The 23,601-nt window shown below is 46.3% G+C and overlaps 1 protein-coding gene across 1 annotated transcript in view; it reads left to right on the top strand.

Annotated features, from left to right (window-relative positions):
- The window catches only part of Kif6 (kinesin family member 6), a 303,671-nt gene that overhangs the window by 172,879 nt on the left and 107,191 nt on the right, over positions 1-23,601 (top strand). The gene's annotated exons all lie outside the window — the stretch shown is intronic.

Genomic DNA, 23,601 nt, shown 5'->3' with positions numbered 1-23,601 from the left:
GCCTTTAGGAAAGCCGCCTGCTACTGAGTCTTCTCAAAGTCCCTTCTGAGCACTGACCTCTGTGATTTCGGTCCAGCCACATTGTTAGAGGTTAAGGACTTGCCCTTCCAAAAACCCTGGAGCAGGACTCAGTTTGATTTCAGGACATAAGTGACAGAGCAGTACTCGTTACAGTGGCCTAGTGTGGACCCACACTTCAGAACCTCTTCATCAAGAAATTTTTGAAGTAGCAAAGTTGATGTTCAGCTTTGACTTCATCCTGGGAAGATGTGATGAGCGCTTGTTACTGTCAGCTTCCGTTGAATTAAGTTGCTATGGAAATACTCAGTCCTTAAAGAGAATTACAGTGTTGCCACATTTCTACCGTAATTTGTTAGCATTTTAACACTTGTAAGAGTCATTGGCTCAGAAGGCTATAATGCTCTTCAGACAGTAACACCACCCGCCCCCGGCACTGCTGATTACAGTAAATTATTTAACTCTTTCATGGCTTCATATTTTATCTTCACCATTGCTCCATTGTAGACTTGCAATAATGAATGGGCACTTGTAGTTCATCCTCTTGGTAGTAAATACAGACACAAACCATGTAAAGTGATTTTTCTCCCAGGCTTCCTCTTGAAGGTTTTGCCTACATCTCAAAGCAAATATTCAGATATTAAGAAGAGATCCAAATGAAGGTATTTGCTTTCTTATTGATGTTGCTGGGTTATCATAGAAATGCAAATAAAAAATTACACGCTAAAAATAACCAGACTCGGTCTGTCCGTGTCAACGGCTATGGCTATACCGTTGAAGCAGACGCAGAAACGGAAGCTGTGTGGCTTCACCTTGGAGTTTTAGACTTTCACTTGCTACTCCTTCAGAGGACCCACTCCAGTTCCTAACGCCCACACCAGGAGGCTTACAGCCACTTGTAACTCAAGCTCTAGAAAATCCAGTGCCCTCTTCTGGCCTCTAAGAGCAGTGCACTCACACGCACAATCCCACACACATGCTCACATAATGGTTTTGGTTTTTTTAAATGAAAGAGAAGCTGAATGTCTCCTAGACACCTGAGACTGACCTCTGGCCTCCTGGTGCACATGCATATATGAACACACACACACAATGCGCTCTCTCTCTCTCTCTCTCTCTCTCTCTCTCTCTCTCTCTCTCTCTCTCACACACACACACACACACACATGCTACTGCCGACGCTTACATATATAATTACACATTACACTTACATGTAATTACACCTCAACAAATAAATACTAAGAATACAGAAAAAGAAAGAAAAGAAAAACCAAGGTCATACAATATATAAACAAATTGTGACTTGAAGAAAAACAAAATATAAACCATGTAATAATATTTTTTGAGACAGGGTCTTACTATATAGACCTGGCTGTCCTAGAATTCAGTATGTACACAGATCTAGCCCCAAACACTCAAAGATTCACCTTGCTACGTCACTGGGATGCTAGAATTAAAGGGATTCACTCACCAAGCCAGACCCAGGTCCTGCTTCTTAAATGTCCATAGCACATTTCAACATCAGTGCCCAGGGAAACACATCTTTACACAGGGGCTCTGAAGGGGAGGGGGCCTAGTTTCAAATCTCACATCTTAGCAGTTGAGTCTTAGCAAGTGGCTGAATTTCTGTTTGCATCAGTCTCCTTGTCTACGAGATGGAGATGATACATTCAACAACCCTCATAGGATCACTGTGTAAGTTAGAAGATTTGAATATGCAGCCTCTGGACCGTGCAGGACCTAGAGGAAGTGCTCCATGGGTGTCCACTCCTTCCTTTACCCTCTTTCCAAGGTGTGCCGATAACTCCCCATCCGGCTGGATCTGTGCAGTGGCCGAGGCTTTGATGACTGCGTCTCTGTGTACCCTGGTTGTTGGTGAGGGAAATGGGGGAGGGAGGGGCAGCATTTAGAGAGGAGTAGAGTAGAGAACGCACTTGTGTGTGCACACAGGAAGGCCAGAAGACAACCTTGGGTCTTGTTTCTCAGATGCCATCTACCTTTTTATCTGTGAGGAAGGGTCTGTTGCTGGCCAGTGAGCTTTAAGAATCTGTTTCTGTCTACTCCCTCCCCCTCCTAGTGCGGGGATTACAAACATGAACTACCACACCCAGCTTTTTTTTTTTTCCTTTATGGGACCTGGGGATGGAAGTCTGGCTTTCTTGCTTGTACAGCAAGAACTTTAGGAACTGAACCATCTTCCCTTCCCCCAGAACCTGCTTAAATCAGTCCATTGCTTTCTATTTGTCTGACCCTGAGTGCTGGTGCTCACACTTACGTCAGGACGTGGGTCCCAACCTTCCACAAACTAATATCCAAATGACAATTTTTTTATGAGGACTAAAATGGAGTCAAAGCATGGGGGAGGGGCTGGAGAGATTTCTTGGCAGTTCAGAGTGTGTGCTTGCTCTTGCAGTGGACCTGAGTTCTGGTCCTGCAGCTCACAACCACCTATAACTCCACTTCTAGAGATCCAACACCGACTTCTGGCCTCTGCAGAATCTGCATGCACATGGAGCACAGACTCACACAGAGACACATACACACTTACCAAAAATAAAGAAATCATGTTTAAAAGACATAGATAGCAAGGCGGTTAAGAGTGGTAAACACGGACAGATGGTTTTGTGTCGAGAATAGCGGTGATGTTACAAGATGCCCTCTGGGAGGGGTGCTGAGAAGAGGCCTGGAGGTCACGCTGGGTAGATTTGGCAAGGGAGGCTTCCCTGAAAGAGGAGAGCCCCAGAGTGAGGAGAGGCGGAGAGGACGGACGTCATCGTCCAGGCTGTCCCCTATATGTGAAGGGTTGGGGGTTATAGCTCTGCATGCAGACCCAGCCCTTCATTGCTAAGGAGTGTGGCTACATGGAGAGGCAAGCGGCACCAAGCTTCAGGCCAGGCTGCTCAGTGTAGAATCCACACACACCCAGGAGCCATCAGCCTTCTCCAAACTGTTCAGTTTTCCTTATCTAGTGACCCTCAGGATTCAAATGCAGCACTGGCCTGTCTATACTTACAGGCTTTCCCTGCCAGTCTGTATCCCCCTGCTCCTTACAAATGGTCCTGCTCCATGCTGCTCTTTCCTCTGCCTCCCCAACTGTCTGTCTTGGTCCAAATAGGATCCACAACCCCACCCCTTTATCCTTACGGCCCCAGTGTTTGTCTTGTTCCTTCTATGGTCCTTATCGATTTATGCTTCCCCTTTGCCTCGCTTGAAGTCAGCATGAACGTGGAGATGGATTTATTCACGGGGAAACCTCTTCTCCCTTTGGTCTGACACAAAATATCACCCGCTCAACAAATATTTGTGGCTCCTATATCTGCGTGGCATCTGCTGTCATGCAGGCCTTATAAAAGGAGACAAGATGAAAATGTGGTCCCTGCCATGCAGGCAGGTCCAGGTGCACCTGGGCAACTGTTAAAGCCTCGGCATCACTCTGGGTGACTGGCCTCCATCTTCCTCAGCATTTGCCTCACCCTAGTGAGATCACCTACTCACAGGAGTGTTTCCCCAACAGCCTGCCCTCTTCCTCCATGAACTGAAGATATCATGGCTAGTCCTGTTTCTTTTTTAACCATTTGTTCCTGGAACTCAGCGATTAGCCAGGGTTTTTGGCGGGTAGTGAACATAGCAGCTGTCACAGAGATGTCCCATTCAGATACCTTGTCATATGCCAAGGCCTGTCTCACTTCATTTACTGGTCCTGCAACATCTATAGGCTTTCTCCTCCTTCCCTCCTCTTAGGGCCGGTATCCCAGGCTTTACAGTGACGGCCCTCAGCTTCACCTCTGAATCAAGGACAGAGGTCCAGAAGAGCAGTCAGATGCTTATGTGCCTGCTTCCCCGGGGCTCAGCTGGAGCTTCAGACCCCTTTCGAATGTTAGCAATGCCGGTCTCAGATCCTGCTCCCACCAGTAGAAGGCCCATCACTAGCACGAGGGCCAGGAAGGCCTCTCACAGCATCCATTCATAGAAAGAACTTGGCATGTCAGGAGAAGGTCCAGCCCGGCACACTGATCTCTCATGTGTCTGGCGGGAAATCCGTAAAATAACTATCTCCTCATAAAGCTGAATACAGAAAGCAGAGATGGAGCTGTGTGGGGGTTGGGCACCCTCTCTGTTCATATAGTGGGGGGTGGGGGAGCAGTATCAGGGAAGAGTAAGTATATACAAAAGGGTTTACAGGGAACTGAGGGTCGGAATTATTGCCTCAGCCAAATTTATGTGTCAGCCAAATGTCTCTCCTTGGTGCTGCCTCCTTAGTCCCCCCTCCCCACATAAGCGTCCAGACAGAGCTAGAGAAAGAGGGGATACCTCACATCTGTTCACCACTTTATAGAGATCCCATCTTCTTATGCAAAAAAGGATGAGGTGGATGGAAAGCAAAATCTCTTGAGAGGAGTCAAAGCTGGGCGTGTAAGCTACTTATCTTGTGGCCGTGACGGAATACTTGACCAATACAACTTAGGGAAGAGAAGGCTTGTTTAGCCTCATACTTGGAGGGTGTGGTCCATCGTGGCAGGGAAGGCTGGCAGCAGGGTCTCAAGGCAACCGCATCTGTGTCCACAGTCAGGAAGCAGAGAGATGGATGCTGGAGGCCAGCTGGATGCCTCTCTTTTGTTCAGTCTGGAACCTCAACCCTTGGGATGGTGCAGCCCATATTTAGAATGTGTCTTCCCCACCACGGACAGCCTAGCCTCACAGAGATAAACCCAGAGATTTGTTTCCATGGTAAATCTAAGTTCCATCCAATTGACAGGATTAACCACCATAGCTTGTCATTGCTTGCTATTTTTATTATTGTTATTTCTGTGTCATTCTATAAAACTGTGACAAGTGAATGGAAGACTTGAATGGAGAAAGAAGGGTCCTGGGTTCTGGTTCCCGGTTGGTCAGGAGATGATAAGCCACTTCACACACTGGCCTAGGGGTTGCCCTCCACATTTATCATAGAGTGTAAAGACAGCAAAACTCTGGGAAGTGGCTGTCCTGCTTTAAGCCCACAGGGACATCTGTGATGTACTGAAGCACTCTCTCCTCTGAGCTGGACCAGTCTCCATAATCCTTCTCAATTGGGTTCCAGACAGCCACCACAAGCGAATGGGAGGGAATCAGTCCCAGGATGGAATGGAACGCTGGCGGTTTCTCACACTTCAATTTGTAGTTAAGCCTGTTCAGTCATTGATGCTGCGCTATCAATGACACCCGGAGCCCCAGGGACACATGTACTCATCACTAGGCTGAATTCCCCAAAGCTTCACCCCTGGCTCTAACCATCACCTACCTTCTTCTATTCCCAGCCTCTCATGGAGCCCAACACCCAGCAGGTACCCAAAAAGGAGCTAGCTTTTCTTGGATTTCAATAGTCGCACTTCCCTGGTTTTCAAGTTTTAGGAGGGCCTCTGACCTGCTTGTGCCCTCCTACTCAGGACTGTGGCTTCTGGGAGCCCTCAAGCTACAACCCTCAACAAGTCTTTAAGGTCACCCCGCATGCTCTCTGCTTCTAATCCATTTGCAGCCGTGCTGTGTTCCACACTGACTGAACAGGTACACCACTCACAAACTCTGAGTTACATGTTCCTGGGGTTCATCGTGGGAGTGGGCCGTTCGACAGCGGCCTTCAGGCTTTTGCCTTATGGGAGCTCAGACATGGACTAGAAGGCCAGGACAGTCAGTGATAGTGAGTCTTGAGCTGGAATCACATAGGAGACCTCTGAGCATGTCTGAGATGTTTAAGTGACGTGAGAAGATTCCCTCTGAGTGTGAGCCACACTGTCTGAATGTGGGTCACATCTGAATGTGGGTCACATTATCTGAATGTGGGTTACACTATTATGTGGGCAAGGGTCCTCATCTGAATAAAGAGGCAACAGCTAGAAAAGCAGCAGCATTCCTCTCCCTCCGTGTCCTCCCTGTGGGCACAACATGACCAGCTGCCTTGCACTCACGCCCTGCTCTCCAACCATGATGGGCTGAATCTCCTTCAAACCATGAGCCTAGATAAGCCCGTCCTCCCTTAAATTGCTCTCACCAGGTATTTTTCCAAAGCAACAAGAAGAAAAGTAACTCATAGAAGAACGGCCATGACGCGCTTAGCCAGATGAGAGCCACAGAGGCGCATTGCAGACCTCCTATGGCAGATGTTAAATTGCATCAAGTGGGTGAGACGAATCTGCAGAGAGCCCTAAAAGCCGAACAGAGCTGAATTTGACACAGAGACACAAGGAGTCGTTTCTGGCAATCTGTCCAGAGTGTCCGAGGGAAGAGTACTCTGGCAAGAGTTTACAGGAGAAACTGGAGAAGGACAAAGCAGTTCATCTCTCCCTCGAGGAGTTTTCAATTTAACTAGAAAAACGAGGACGTACTGCTCTGTGCAGGCCGTGGGCCCTCCCTCCATTTAAAACAACCTCTTTATATTTTTGAAGAGGTGATACATCCACATGGTTCTTAAATCATACAGCACAAAGTATTCAAGAAGGGTCTGTTCCATGTTTTCCCAGGCCAGGACTATGCCTTGGGCACACTTCCTGAGTTTACCAACACAAACTCCATTAGTCAGTGTTCTGGGGGAACAGGATCAAGGGGATGAACATAACGAATATATGCGTTAAGGAATTCATTAAGTCAGCTTTAAAACAGTGACAAGACCACAATTACCTGAGCTTGAAGAACCTGGTAGCTACTGAGTCTCACAGTGTGTCTCACTGGAGAGCAGCAAGTAGTTGCTCAGTTAACAAGATGGGTGACTCCAGGGGTGCCCCAGCTGTCTCAATATGGTACCAGAACCCCAGGATGTTCCTGGAGAGCTGCTGGTGCCTAGTCCACAGTGGGTTTGGAAATTCTGGTTCTGATGTCAATGAAGGAATCATCAATAGAGCAAATTAATCAGGACAAAGAGCCCACCAAGTGCACAGAAGGCACAAGACCTTCCTTCCACTAACTCCCTTTTATCTGGACTGCTACCAGAAGTGTGCCAGTGGGTCTTTACGCATCTCTCCAGGCAATCAGGGCACTTCTAGAGAGGCTCTCGACTCAGGGGCTTCTAATTTGTGGCAAGTTAACAGTTGTCATAGTTAGAGATTTGCTACTGTGAACAGACACCATGACCATGGCAACTCGTATAAGGACAACATTTAATTGGGGCTGGCTTACAGGATCAGAGGTTCAGTCCATTATCATCAAGGTGGGAGCATGGTAGCTTCCAGGCAGGCATGGTGCAGAGGGACCTGAGAGTTCCACATCTTCATCTGAAGGCTGCTAACAAAATACTGACTCTCACGTGGTTAGGAGGAGGGTCTCATTGCTCACTCTGACAGTGACACACTTCCTCCATCAAGGCTGCATCTCCTAATAGCGCCACTCCCTGGGCCAAGCATATTCAAACCACCACAACAGTAAAATAAATCATAATACAAACTTAAGCAAAATTAATGTATACAATCCAAAGCTTTCGGGACTTTTGTTGTAAAAAACAAAACAAAAAAAACAAAACAAAAACAAACCAGAGTTCTTAGAGGGGCCAGAGAGATGAACCTCAGGAGGTCAGAGCACTTGCTGTGAAGTCATGGACCTATACTCTCATCTCAGCATCCATGTAAAATGACACCCATGTAAAATGACAGGCATGCCTATAACCCCAGTGCAGTGGGAGACAGCAGAGACAGGAGATTAGTAGTGCTTGCTGGCCACCAGCCTAGCTCCAGTTTCAATGAAAGACCCTATTTCAAATAAGGCTAAGAGACCTAGAACAGAGCACCCAACACCCACTTCTAGACTCCTCACAGATGTATGAACAGGCATTTGCACACATATGTGTTCACATACTGCACACATACATACTCAAAAAATAGGCCTTATATATTTTTTGCATTCTTTTTTTTAAAGGTTTATTTAATAGATACTTTTTGTGTGCCAGAGTGTATTTAAGTACACCACATATTTGCAATACTGCTGGAGGCCAGAAGAGGGCATCAGATTCTCATGGAGCTGGAGTTATAGGCAGAGATAAGCCGCCCGACATGGGTGCTGGGAACCAAACCCAGACCCAATGGGAGAGCCTCAAGCACTCTTACTTAACCAATGAGCCATCTCTCCAGCCCAGGTTTTTACACATTCATTTGTCAAATGCAAAAATATTCTGTTATATGGACAGCCAACTCCTAAACAAACAAAAAAAAAATCTCATCTTTATATTATTCTGTATATATTGAATAGTACTTTGTATTTTGATATATATTCATAGAATAAAACACACTCATTTCACAGTCTAGATGCATTTATAATTTTATGGAGATTTTGGAATTGCACTCTCTGGGGCTCTTTTGCTCTTTATCTGCATTCCTAACATCAGAAGCTGGGGCTGCTCGCTTCCCCATAGCCCCCCTGACACGTTGGCTTATCAGTATGATGGACTTCCTCGTCTATCAGGGAAGGTCTTTATGAGCTCGAGTGTGCTTTCCTCTTATTTTAAGTGAAGTTGTGCTTTTTTTTCACATGTTTATGAGCCCGGTGAATTTCAGTCCCCCTGGCCTGGGGAGCTGACTCTATCATCTCTCCATCCCGTGCAGAACCTTCCCAAACGCCACACTACAAAGCATATCTGCAGTCCAGATTTGTAAATCCAATAACTGTTTGTGTGAGTAAGTAGATAAATGGCCGAGTAAAAGCCCCTGTGATTGGAATTGTAAATCATAGCGTGATCCTTCCCTGAAGGAGTATGGAAACGGTAAGCTCACAGCCCTTGTAAAATGAGAGTGTATACATGCTCAAAGGGCAGGTACATGCAGCGCTCCAAGCATGAATCAATATTTTCCTTAAGCCGAAAACACAGGAAGTCTTATTGAAAGATGTTGGTCGCACCCAGAGAAAACAAGGAACGGGGAAATCAGAACCCGTGGCTCTTTTCAGTGGGATTTGTCATCATTTGAGGAGCTTAGGAGCTGCTATGCTTGAGTCGTTCTCTTTAGAATAAGCAGAGCAGAAGGAACTGGATCACACCTGCGCATTCTAGTTCTGATTCCTCTGGGCCTTGCCTTTCAGCATCCAATCAGCAGAGGACATAGTTGGAGTTTCAACCCTGAGTCTCTTGCCTTCTGAGTGTATGTATGTTGTAATGTGTGTTCAGAGCCTACCCATAGACAGAAAAGGACAGGCTTAGACAGAATGAGTGACTTGGGTAAGGTCATGAGGTTCTCAGAGGTCAACTGCACTTTAACTCACACACTCTGGGTTCCCAGTGTTTGTTTTCTCAACTTATTGTAAAATTAACTGAACTGAAGACACTTTGGCATTAGGTGCAGCAAAAACCTTGTCCTCATTTTCAAGAGCGTAAAACCATCACAACAATACATTCAAGGCACTCCAACATGAGCATGTCTCCTGGATCTGTCTACAGGGGTTATGGGTAATGAATGGGCTGGTTGAGTTCCCAGCTGATTCTGTGCCAGCCATTGGGCCATTCCACTATGGGAGGTCAGAGCCTTAAGCCACGATATACAAATCACAACACTTGGTTCTTCTCCCTGAGTTTATTTTCCTGCCATGTACTCTCAATAGAAACAATGTAAGTAGAGCCCCTCCCAGGAGAAACTGACGAACGTTTCAGCCTGTCTGCTTTTATGATCAGCTACCAACAACAGGCTATTCAAGAATCAGCTTTCTGACACGAAACACAGGCTTTCTGAGATGCTCTGAAGGTAAACAAGATATGCTAGGCTTGGAATAGACATCAAGGCCAGCCTGAGCCACATAGTGAGACCCTGTGTCAAAGAAAGCAAGCGGGGGTGGGGGGAATGCTACTCAGAGTGATTGCCTGGCCCATAAGGCCATAGGTTCCATCTGCAGGGTGGGTACAGGGCCTTGGGTTCTGTGATGCCCATTCCTAGTTGTCAACTTGGAATGAACTACAACCCCAAAATCAAGGGATCCTGTGATGAGGCTGGAGACAGGCCTAACGTGGGATAACACACACTTATGATCCAGGTCGTAAGGCAGAGTAGCCATGAAAAGCTTTAGATCCAGGCAAGTTGGTACATGCCGTTAATCCCAGGAGACAGAGGCATGCAGATCTCTGAGTTCAAGGCCAGCCTGGGACAGAGCAAATTTCAAGTAAAGAACAGCTTAGGCCTAGGCATGGTGGCTTATCTTTAATCTGGACCATACCTTCTGCTGGAGGCCTACACAAGGACACTGGAAGAAGGAAGACTCTCTCTTCTTCCCTGCTTGCACTTCCTTGCCAGCACATCTGTTGGAACCTACCTCTTCAGGACTCCAGCTTATACAGAGGACCAGCTGAGACACCCAGCCTCGTGGGACTGAGCGACTACTAGATTCTCAGACGTCCCACCATTGTTGGGATGGTTGGTCTGCAGACAATGACTGTGAGTCATTCCAATAAATTTCCTTAATACATAGAGACATTCCGTAACTTCTGTGACTCTAGCGAACCCTGACTAATACAGGTTCCATCAGTGGTGGGGGGGGGGAGTGGGGGAGTGGGGAAGTTAGGAGAAGGGAGGAGAGGGGAAGAATGAAGAGAGTAATAGAGGAGAGAAGGGCAGGAGGGAGGGGGGAGGGAAGGAAGGAGGGAGTGGAGGTGCAGAGAGAGAAAGATTTGAGTCCTAATTGTTGCACTTCCCTGGCTACTGGATGCCTCACAGACACCTTCACTGAGAAGGAAAATGGCTTGAAGAATAAACACGATAACCCCAGACACATGAATACTTGTTATCGCTCCATTGTGTGTGTGCACACATCGTGATCTGTAACCAAAGATCTTGAAGTATTTCCTAGCCTTAAAGATAACTCTCTCCTTAAACATCCTCTTGTCAAAGACCCACTCCCGGTCAGTCATCACCTCCTTTCAGATAATAGCTTTCCTTCAGAGTCACACAGAAATAATCAGAAGCCCTGAAGGACTCTGCATCTATTTTTTTTTATTTCTAAAGATTGAATTTTCCAGAGACCAAATAAGGAGCAGAAGTGGGAGGCATTGTCACGACCACAATAACGGCCTCGGATCAAAACTCAGAGGAATTTTCCACAAATAAAATTATTCATTGAAAAATATGTGGCCCAAGTTTCTCCCGTACTCAGAGGACCAAATTAATCAGTGAGGCACCGCACCAGAGGGAAATAAAGGTGGAGGTTAGGTTAGAAATGAATACACCCAGCATGGGTGTCTGTTTCATGCTGACCCACACATCAAGTGGAGTGTCATTCATCCTGGACTTGCGGGAAATAAAGTTTCACAAGATAAAGGAAATTTTCAGGGAAGGTAAAAAGCTGATGTGTATCCCTTTCTTTTCTATTTTAACCAATTTTGATAAACATCGCTCTAAAAGTCTATTGCAGACCGCTCTATCACGGTGAGGAGAACATAACATTATACAGTATTTAGTCTCTTCCTGATGAGGCACAAGTTGCAGGGGATTGAGTGAACTCAGAGACTGTACAAACATGGAGCTGTGGATCTGGGGAAATGTCTTAGTCGTTAAAATGTCTTCCTATACACACCCGAAGACCCAAAGCCACAGCAGTCTCATAAAAATCCAGGTATGGCTGTGCGCTCTCTAACCCCAACATTGGAAAGTGGGAACAGGTGGGTCCTGACAGCTAGCTGGCCTGTCAGCCTAGCAGGCAAGCAGAAGCCCCGTGAAGGACTTGTGTCAGGCAGTAAGGCAGAGAGTAATGAAAGAAGAGAGCTGATATCTGCATTCTGTTCTCTACACAAGTGCGTCACAAGCACATACACATGCTAATTAATTAAATGCATAGTGGCTTCTTAGATAGTCCATTAAATACTAAATGTATGTAGAAAAATATGGACCTCTGTGCTCTACCTGTTCCTCAGAGCTTGCAGACACCTGTATGTCCCCTCAAGTTGAGTTCCTATGGTACCTTCACCCCATACTCTTCTGTGTGTGAATCCCTAGGATAAAGAACAACTCTGTGCTTGGTGATTAGAAAAGGTCCAACAGCATCATGACCAGAAAGGTCTTGGTGTTAAACTTGCAGGAAAATCAAAACAAGTGTGGTAGTACCCAGGAAATCCTGTGACTCTCTGAGATGAAAACTTAAGGGTTCTTAAGAAAGTCAGTTGGCTGGTGTTCTGCTGGGGCAAACATGTAAAGGAACGTTTCATTAAAGTGGACACGAGTGTGAAAGGCTAAGGCAGACCCACGAAGGAACTTTTCCCTGAAGCAGACACAGGAGAGAGGATGATCTGCTAAAGCAAGCACGTGAAAGGACGTATGATAAAGGATTCTTTGCTAACAACACAGATGTATTGGTGCACCTTACATTGCACAGTTGAGCTGCATTGTCAAAATTCCATAGAGAGAAGCAAGCCAAAAAAACTTCTGGTGATGTACTGCAGGGTTTTGCTGCTTCTCAGGACTGCACTGCTGAGGGACAACACGTGCTGAGGCAAAGCACGTGGAGGACATGTAATGTTTGGAGGGTATAAATAGACTCCCCTGAGTGACAGAGACAGAGCTTGGCTTGCTGGTACAGCTAGCTGTGCAATGCTCATGGGTCTCAAGTCTTTGCTGATATTCACTTCCTGTGAGAGGCACAGCTGAGAACAACTTCTGGTGTTCCTATTGCTCCCTCCTGCCGACTCGAGCCGAGGCTGAGGCCTGACTGTCTCTGCTAGGTCCTGTCACTGATGTTCATAACCTGACTACCAAACTGGACTTCTGGTGTATCTGTGAAGTATTTTCAAGTGGATCAAGCTGCTGCTCCCTGCTAACCTGTGAACTGAACTGATTTCCAAACACAGACAGGGGTTGCTTCAAAGACCTTTCTAAACAGGTCCACTTCCCCCTTATCCTTTCTTTCCTACTACCTTTGGTGGGTGGTGGGTTACAAGGGAGGTTAAAGCATTGAAGAACCATCATTAAAAATAAGGTTTGTATCAGGGTCCCCCACTTTCAGGCCACAACCAGAATACTTTGTTTTGTCTGCAGAGGGAGGATCCTACAACTCCCAGTTTACTTTCCTTGGTGTCTGGTCATTCTCTAGAAGGACCATTTGTGCCCCAACTCGATCCAGACCCTCAGTGAGCAGCTCCATCCCATTCCCTAGCACCAGAGTAGTGCCATGAGGAATACCACAGAGGTTTGGTCATTCAGACCTTCTCCACCTGTGCTGCCTAGATACACTAGGAGAGAACATTAAGCACCATCTTACCCTCCAATCACCCTGAGGGCCTCCGAGTAGCCTGCAACTGTCATGGACACACATTTGCTGAACACTTGTGGCTTCATGAAGGGCGGGCCTTCATGAAGAGATGACCACAGGTCAGTAAAGCCCCAGATGTGTGCAGCGTCTGGTCCCAGGCATGTGACCAGTGTCCTTGTCCTCAAAAAAGAATTTATCAGATCCATGTGGAGAGTCTTGAGGAAGTGAACAGCCACAGTGAGAGCAGAAGGCTGGGTGTGGCTCACAGAGGTGAAGGGAAGAAAGGCCTTGAGTCGAGACAAGCCAGCGCAGGTGGGCAGCAAGAGGAGCTGCGGCGAGGAGGGAACATGGATGCCGTAAAGACACCAGGGGGACACGGAGCAGGAAACGAGGAAATGAAAGCAGAACACAGGGTGTCACATTGCACTTGGCCTTTTAAAACACTTCCAGATTGCACCCCGACCATTCATGCCTGACCCAGGGATCGCAGACTTCTGGCACACTGGAGGCCTTCACCCCCTCAGCCTAGCATTGTGACACGGAATCACGGCCCCACGTTAAATTTTATAGTCAGCTTGCACGGAAAGGTCACAGGGAACAAAGAGGGTGCTGTGGCATTCTGTTAAAGGAAAAATCGGATCATCTTGAAGCAATATGGTCTTAAGGGAGCCAGTATTACAAAGAGCAGTGGGGCTGTGGGCGACTGTTATTCCCAAGGACACACATTTACGTGACAGGAAAGGTGCTTGCTTTTGTTCCTCTGTCTCTCTTTCTCATGAACGCACCAACATGCACACACACTCCCCCTCCTCACAGGTACAGGTATGCCTCAGCACACCTAGTGCATAGGGTTTCGCATTCACCCTTACAAGGGACTGAGTAGCATTCATGTTTTATTCCTGATGACTATCCTGCAGGGAACAGCAGCCCAAAGACCCGGAAAATGACAGTTTCCTGTGAAAAATGATGTAGCCTACCTCTGCCCTCATTCCTAAAATGTGTTGTTTCCTAGACCCAGCCTGTGAGTGCTCAAAGTCTTCCCCAGGACCTGGAGCTCACATAGTGGTTCCCTCCTCCTCATCACCTGGAACCCACAGCTAATGTGAAAGGCAGTCACCGCCACCTGGCAGATTCCACTTGGAGTGACCAGACTGGTTCATGGGGATAAGCCATTGGATGCTATATTAGTTACTTCTTTAATTGTGACCAGACACTAGACATGAGGCTCCCTCAGGAGGAAGCATCTCTTTGGGGCTTATGCTTTGAGGAGATGCAATCCCTGGTGACGGCAAAGACATGTCAATGGAGATATGAAGTAGCCGTTCACACTGTATCCACAGTCAAGAAAGTAGACGAATGCTAGTACTCAGAGGGCTTTATTCAGTTTAGCCCATGGGATGGCGCCACCCACACTGGGGAGGGGAGCCATCTTTCATTCACTAAACACATCTGAAAAGATCATCTAAGAAAAACTAAAAGTATGCTTCACAAATGCCCCAGGTATTTCTTAATCCAATGATGCTGGCCACGAAGACCCACCACCACAGAGGATGTGCTCTGGCCAGTCTACCACACTCCTGCAGAGGAGTTATTGACTCCTGAGTCCTAAACAAAAACGTCTAGTCAGGCATTTGTATGAGAAGCCAGATCCTCAGCACGGTCACCTACACCACAAGGAGCTATTGTCAAGTGCGTTGGTTGGTGTAGGTGTGTTGTTTGGATCTCTGCCCCGTGCGTGCGTTTCCAGCCCTGGTGATCCCTCCTCTGCTCCCTGCTGGCTTCTCACTGGTCCTTCCTCTACTTTGCCTTCCCTGTGTTCTGCTCCATGGCCTGTTATGACCTTGCCTGCTTCCATCTGAGATCAGACGCCACACCGTGCGTGATTTTAATCCTCTACATGTGTTAATTTTATGCTGTAACATACGATCTATCCTGGGGAACATTTCCTGTGAACGTGAGGAAAATGTGTCTCCTGCTCTTGTTGCTAGGTGGGTAGCACATTCTCTAGCCCCAAGTCTGTTTCCCTCTGAGCCCAAGGTTTTCCTCCATCTTTCTTGCCACCCCGTTTGTCTGCAGACACTATGTACTCCAGCAGATTGACTCTGTTATCACTATGAAATGTCCTCTCTATCTCTAGTGACGTATTTAATATTCATTCTTATACTTTATTTATATGTGTGTGTGAATATTTGTGCCTGTATATGTGCAGGTACACACTGTGTAGCTACGTGTGCACATACGTGCCAGGGCATGTAGAGATTTAGGGTGGAGTTAACGGCATGATATCTGGACATGATGTTGTAAACACCTCGGAACTTCAGGAAGTGTTTAAGCACCCAAGAGAAACTCAGATTAGTTTTAGGATATCTCTGACAAGCACAGGGTGAGGATTAAACGAAAGTCAAGCAGACAAACCAGTAGGTATTGCATTGGTTTGGGCATGGGCTGAAGGTTTAAATGAAGGCACTGGTGATGAGAAACTGGATAGGAGAGATCCAGGCGAAGGGAAATCAGAAAGACTTTTCAACCAATTAAATATTAGTATGGATGCACACATGTGTTCATTTTCCCTGCTAATTAAATAATTCTTAAAAAGGAAAAGTTTGGGGCTGGAGAGAAGGCTTACTGGTTAAAAGCACTGACTATTCTTCCAGAGGTCCTGAGTTCAATTCCCAGCAACCATATGGTGGCTCACAACCATCTGTTGTGGGATCTGATGCCCTCTTCTGGTGTGTCTGAAGACAGTGGGGGTGTACTCACATATATAAAACTAAATAAATCTTTTTTAAAAAAGGAAAAGTTTGAAAGTCAAGCAAAGCCAAATTTATTCAAAGAGGGCAATTTCATTGGAGCTTAAAAGTAAAAACTCCAGGGAAGATCATCTGTAGTCTCAGTAGCTGCCTGGAGAAAGAGAACAGAGAAGAGGAAAGGCACACAGCTTGCATGAAACCAGCATGGAAATCAAGCAGATGGTTATGGGCAGCCATGTGATGATAGACAGCCACATGGTGATGGGCAGCCACATGGTGATGGGCAGACAGGTCTCAGAGGAGTGGGCTTTAGAGAAGAAATAAAGCCCAGATTGTGCGGCTGGATCACTGTAGTATGTAAGAGACTGTAACAGGGAGTGGTAATTCTGGGAAGGATAAGTAGAGTACCTCATTAAAGGGATAATTATTCCACTTATCTCTTTAAGTTCTGTGTACTTGGAAGATTAGCCCTCCCTTGTGAGACTGGGATTGACAGAAAGAGGAGACTGACTTCAGCAGAAGCAGACTGCCCTTTCATTGGAATAACAAGGGCAGCAGTCTCTCTATGGGTGCTAAGGTTCAATAGGATCTTCACAAAAAGGAAATCTAGCTAGAGGTTCAAGCCACGGTTCGAATCTTCTTCTACGCTGGTGTAATTTGGGCAAGGGTCAGTTTTCCAGGAAGTCTGATGGTTGATCTTCTATAGCTGCCGTTCTCAAAACTGTGTTCTAAGGTTGTGATCACAGCTGTGGTGGGGGCAGGCGGAGAAATACTCTTCCATCCATCCATCCATCCATGTTAAAGATCTCCTCCTTTTGCTGATAGGAACTGGTTTTTCCATAATAAGCATTCACTGTTTCTGTGTGAAGTAATGAAGGAGATGAACTCTGAGGCAAGGTGATGTCTCACATCCAGCGACTGCTTCTCTGGTACGTGCATCGCCCTTGAGGGTAGCATCATAGCATTGAGTTTTTTAAAAGAACGGTTTAAGACTCTCCATTTTCTACGTCACACTATGTGTAACATAGTTTCTATGTCACACTATGTGGTAACCTTTGTCCTTCTTCCTTGACCTCTGACAACTTGCTGGCCAGTGACGCTAGCCACCAGAAAATGGAGGTGTCTTGTTGAAGGCTTATGTGTATCTATCTATACTGTGACACCCATGCCCACCAGCAAAGAGCACCCATAAACAGCCATCTTGTAAGGACATAAATACATGCAAAAGCAGCTTCTAGGAAAGCCTGACTCAGATGCGAGTCTCCTCTCCCGTAGCTGTCAGTAACCCCCAGCTACCTCTTCACAAAGCTAAAACTCTCAGTCCAAACAGCAGCTGAGGACAGAGCTCAGAAGCAGAGAACTTGCCCGGCACGCACAGGGCTATGTGTTCAATCAAACACTGGGCAAACAGGGTTCTTTTTAATTAACTGAAAATGGGAAAAAAGCTACTCCTAAAGGACCTCTAATCCATCACAGGTGTGTATCTGCATCGACCTCGGCAAGCTGCAATGATCTGCTGAGTAGCGATTCCTGGTGAACTGTTAAGATGAACCCTGCTCAACCTAATTGTGCTTGTCAGCATCCCGCTCAGCATACAGGCTGTGTTGAGGTGAACCTACGAGTATCAGCCCACGTAGGCTGAGAAGAGGGGGCATAGGGCTGCTGTGGACTGTGTTATTGTGTTTAAGCAGGTGCTTGTGATTTTCCCAGGCCACCTGAGATAAAAGAACATTTGATCTGAGACTGGGTATTTCACTGGGACCCTTGAGTTAGCACACAGGTCTTTACCTAGTGCACTGGCTAAGCAAAAGCCATTGGATTTAATTGAGATCTTTTTTTTTTCTAAGAGGGCTTTCTGAGCCTATCACATACACATGGCTCCTTGGTCCTTCAGATCCTCAGCAGCTGAAATAAATATGTGTTCATTTAGGATGGAAATGCTGATGGTCTCCAAATGCCCATAGTCTGTCTCTTTAGCCCAAACACTCTGCTAAGCAGAGCAACCCTGCTTCCCTTAAGAGCCAAGCACCTCATAATGTGATGGGGTCAGAGACTGGCTCTGCCCCGCTGGCTCTGGGTACCCTTTTAATGGTCACTCACATGCTCTAACATACGATCTGTCTGCTAGAAGCATACAGCTGGCTGCAAGCTGCTGCCAAAGCCATAAATATGAATACAAAATAGACAGGACAACCGAGACCCAAGGAAAGCTGCCGTGAAAGGTTTCCGAAGTCACCTGAGGTGGATTTTAAGGACATCAGTGATTTAACAGAGACATGGAGATGGAGGAGAAGAGTGATGAATGGTGACCAAGAAGAAGGTCCTATGCTGGAAGGAATGAGCCAATTTATTTGGCTACAACAGGAAACACCAGCCGAGGCTCGGAGCAGGTGCAGGCTGGAGTGCCTGTCAGGGCCCAAGGTTGGAATTTGTATTTATCACCACAGACAACTGGTAGCCATGGAGAGGGCTGTGACAGAGAACCACAGTAAAAATGTGTAGGGGAAAATTCCAAGAATGGCTAAGGGATGGGTACCGTAGTTACCGTTTTAATGACTCTGAAGGAGTTTTAGTTGACAAGAAATGTTTCTGTCCGATTGGCCTACGGTTTCAGTTGTTTTTCATGGGATCCAAATGTCACTGAGAAGCTGTGCTAACACATGAAGGCATGCGTGTCTCTGTGGATCGCTGGGGGGTATCTCTCCTTTCTTTTCAAAATTTTAAATAATTATGTATTTGCTGGGTATGGTCGCTCACACCTTTAATCCCAGCAGTCAGGAAGTAGAGGCAGGCAGATCTCTGCGAGTTCAAGGCCAGCCTGATCTACAAAGCCAGTTCCAGGACAGCCAGGGCTACACAGAGAAACCTTGTCTCAAAAAATAAAACAAAACAACCCAAAATCAGTTAATCTCAATCTCTTTCAATCTCTCTCTCTCTCTCTCTCTCTCTCTCTCTCTCTCTCTCTCTCTCTCTCTCTCTCTCTTGTGTGTGTTGTGTGTGTGTGTCTTTGTCTGTGCCATAGTGCGTGTATGCAGATGAGAGGGGTATGTTCAACAGTCAATTTTCTAATTCTACCATGTGACTCCCAGTCAAGGACCTCAGGACACCAAGCTTGACGACAAGTGCTTTTACCTGCTCAGCCACCTTGCCAGCCTTCCTTTCCCTTTTCAAAGTTGAGACCTAGACTACAGAGAATACACAATTTGCACCACTAAGACAAATACAGCTGACTGGGAACACAGTATCAGTACAATTCGGGAGATGGCAGGCTAGGCGGCAGTGATGAGACACGGGTAAGCAACTGGAGGATGGCTAGGTGTTCAAGCTGGGAGTTCAAGACCTGGCCTGATGCTGTGGCAGGAGACAAAGAGGAGTAAATGGGGGCCATATTCAGGGAAAGAACAAGAAGACACCCAGAGGTTATATGAAAGGGGACCCAAATGTCAAGGAGAGGTTAAGGGTGCCCCCTGCAGTTATGTTGAAAGAAGAGCCAATGGGACAGAATTTAATTCACTGTATCTCCTTTCTCCTTTAGATATTCACAGGTACAAAGTTAGACCCAGGAAGTCCCGACTGACACATTAAATAGCAACCCCTGGTAGATTTCCTCCTGTAGGATTTAGTTGGCTGAATTTTCTTTCATGTTAACTATCTGAGGCACACTAAATACTTAGTCTTGTCTTGACACCTCCAGCTCTGACTCCTTTCCCCAGGCAAGTCTTCAGCCCTTGCTGAACTCTTCCATATGCACCTAAGCAGGCTCTCAGCTCACCTCACCGTGCCGCTGTACTGATGAGGGATGCCTTCAGTTACAGAGAGCGTCTGTGAGCTGCTGAGTTAGGTGGGAAGGACGGCCGCTGCTCTCTTACCTGAATCTAGTCCAACAGCTCAACAGTTGTCATGGGAACCCGAGGTCATTGCTCACTGGTCTTGGTATGTTGACTTTCATCCTCATGGTAAGTCACCTCTTGGTGACAATGTGTCTGCTTTGGCTGCAGCTATCATAGAACGTTCACAGTCAAAGCAGGAGGGATGAAGAACGGTGCCAGGAAGCCTTCCTCTTGAGTCTGGACTTTTGTCAAAGAAGCAGGGCTGTAAGACAGCTCAGTGCCTAAGAGCTCGAGCCACAGTGTCAAGCCCAGAGCTTGATCCTCTGGATCCTACAGTGGAGGGAGAGGACTAACTCCTGAAAGTTGTCCTCTACCCTCAGTGAACACCTACACACACACACACACACACACACACACATTGCATACACACACACCACAGACACCACACATGTACACATACACACCTATATACACAAACTCACACATACCCACAGAGACACACACATACATACACACACCACACACACACACACTCACACACACTTATACACACTCACACATACCCACAGAGACATACACACACAGACACACACAGAGAGACACAGACACACACATTATATACACACACACACAGTATACACACATGCACTCAGACACACACATAGAAGCACACACAGAGCCATATACATAGATACACACATTACACACACACCACACACACACATAACATACACACACACATGCACACACACACACATATTAGATAATGATGGTGATAATGATGATAACAGTAATATAATTTTTAAAGAAAGCAAAACGTTTCTAAAATACACTGTTCCCCACACCTAAACTTTCTTGCACTCAACTTTTCTTTGGCCAGAAATGCACAAAGCTCTCTAAGGGTCTGAGAAGGATAAAGTCATGTTCACTAGGAACCTCCAACCTTTACAGACACCCGTCTAATATGGCAGCCATCCCCTCCTGTTACTTTGTTGAGTAGTTCAAATGTGTCCAGTGCAGCTGAGGTCCTGGACTGGCTAGTTTTGTCAACCTGACAAGAGTTAATGAAAGGAGAGAACCTCAACTGAGAAACGCCTCCATAAGATCTTGCTGTGGAGCATTTTCTTAGTTAGTGATTGATGGGGGGTGATCCAGCCCATTGTGGGTGGGGCTATCCTTTGGCTGGTGGTCCTGGATTCCATAAAAAAGCAGGATGAACAAGCCATTAGGAGCAAGCCAGTAAGTAACATCCCCCCATGGCCTCTGCATCAGCTTCTGCCTCCAGGTTCCTGCCTTGCTTGAGTTTTATTCTATTTATATGGGTACACTGTAGCTGTCATAAGACACACCAGAAGAGGGCATCGGATCCCATTGCAGATGGTTGGGAGCCACCATGTGGTTGCTGGGAATTGAACTCAGGGCCTCTGGAAGAGCAGTCAGTGCTCTGAGCCATCTCTCCAGCCCCAGCTTGAGGTCTTATCCTGACTTCCTTTAGTGATGGACTACAATGTGGAAGTGTAAGTCAAATAGTCACTTTCTTCCCCGAGTTGCTTTTGGTCATGGTGTTTCATTACAGTGACAGTCACCCTAACTAAAACAGGCTTCAAGTTCCTGATGTCACTTAATTTTAATTAAAGTGTTTTAAATGTGAAAGTGGACCCACTAGATGTATTATTATTTTATCTAAGACCACATATCACTTTAAACGTGTTGTGGCATGTTTCCGTTAGATTGCAGCCTATTCATGGCAGGGAGATTTTCCATTTCGCATCTGTCACATGAACATAAGATTGGCCAGTTTTGTCCAAGAGGCTACAAGTATTACAGGACAGTAATTTTCGTTACTTAATCTGACCCTACTAAAACATGAACTTACATCTACTTTCCATAACTGTGGAGTTTGTGAAACACAAATAGATAGTAAATGTCCCTAATATTACTTTGTATCCAAACAAATATGCTGAAAGTTTGAACAATGTAACAAAAAGTTCAAAAATCTAATATCTAAAAATCAATGTAATATTTAAGAAATTTATCAATATTAATCACACGTTAACTTGCTACTACGTAAAATGAGCTGCATGTGTTGTTGAAACTAATCTTATTGGTTTTTAAGAATGAATCTTCATTTTTTTATTATGCAAGTGGGAATGTGTGCATTGAGTACAGTTCCTGTGGGGGCCAGAAGAGGGCGCTAGATCTCGTGGAGCTGGAGCTACAGGCACTAAGTGAGCTCTGGGTGCGGCATACTGGGTGCCGGGAACCATACTCAGGTCCTCCAGAAGAGCAGATGTGTTCCTAACTGCTGAGCCATCTCACCAGCCTCCACCTATTCGTTTTAATACACGTACTAGGAAAACCTGGTATTATACGCATAGAGTTCATTCTATTTTTACTGCACAAACTGGTGTCGAGTGAGCAGAAGGCAGAGGTGAGGAGAACTGGCAGAGCATTTCAGACTAGCCAGTCAACTGCTCCCGCCTCTCCCTCACTGCTTTGCCGTCTGCTGGCAAAGAGCACACCCTCTCTCCTCACCCATTAGCTGATGCCGAACAGTGCTCATTAACACCCCACCGTGACTTTCTGTTGAGAAGGCATCTCTTGTTATTAAATTGGACACCAACCATGGTCTAGCTGGGCTTTAAGCAAATCATAACTTGAGGTTGATCTCTTCCAAAACTCTGCTGAGAACCCGTCTAGCATGGCCGTGCATACGTGCCTGCTTGTTTTCTGGTAGCGAGCGAGCATTGTTTATGTGTTGAAATAAATGTGAGATAATGTAAGGTTTGAGTTCATGATTCTAAGTAGGCGTCCTGAGACACTTCCCAGAAGAGACAGTCTGTGACGTGAAGTTGTAAGAAGGAAGTGGCCTGCCACTCGAGAGGGGCTGTTCAGAGACGAGAAGGCAGGGTTTCTGAGGCATGGAAAGCCAGGGTGCATTGGCTTCCGAGTCTCTGTATCCAAAATATCTGATCAGATAGTTTTGTACCTTTCAATTATACGAGTTTAACTAATGTATTCCTTAAAACAAAAAGGAAACCAGCTTAAAGTTTAATTTGTATTCTTGTAACAACAGCATTTGAATATCTGCTCCCCTAAGTAGCTAAACATCATACTCTGTCCATACCGTCCGTTCTACACCACGCAACCCTTCTCCTGCTCCCACTCTCCCCCTCGTTTGTGAGTCAGATCCCTTAGATGGGCAGGTGGAGTAGAGTCAGTATGTCAGTATGTAGGAGACTCACACTTACAAAAACACACGTGAGAACGCAGGCTGGAATACGCCCGAATGCAGAACGGTGTGTTCATACACAAGAACAATACAGGACAATGCAACCTAGGATCCAGGCAATACAGACAGACGGGCCCAAACCCACAAACGCGTGTAAGGCCACTGAGCCTGCCTGTTAGGGGCAGTCGGTGACTGCTGTAATCCGGTCTTATTTCAATTGCTCACAGTTGTTGTCTATCAGCTACGGGGATTAGTACAGGGCAGAGGAGACTGGTGAGTGTAGTTTATGTAGGAGGTTTAGGAAGTATACACAATTAGCTTTCCGATCCCAGCAGGGCACTGCACTCCTTACTCCTGGCATTGAGAAGGCGAGGCAGGAGAGGGTGTATGAGCTTGCTGGTGAGCAGTGTATCCAAAGTGGCCAGTTATAAGTTCAGTGAGAGACCTTGTCTAGAACATAAAATTGGAGAACAGTTGAGGAGACACCTGATGTCTACCTCTGACCTCAACATGCACAAGCACATTCACATGCACGCGCACGCACACACACACACACTCACAGGCACACATGCACAGGCTCAAGCACACATAC

This window comes from Grammomys surdaster, unplaced genomic scaffold, assembly GCF_004785775.1.
Source record: "Grammomys surdaster isolate TR1022 unplaced genomic scaffold, NIH_TR_1.0 169, whole genome shotgun sequence".
Lineage (NCBI taxonomy): Eukaryota > Metazoa > Chordata > Mammalia > Rodentia > Muridae > Grammomys > Grammomys surdaster.
The sequence above is the reverse complement of the archived record's forward strand: the minus strand, read 5'-3'. Positions and strand labels throughout refer to the sequence as shown.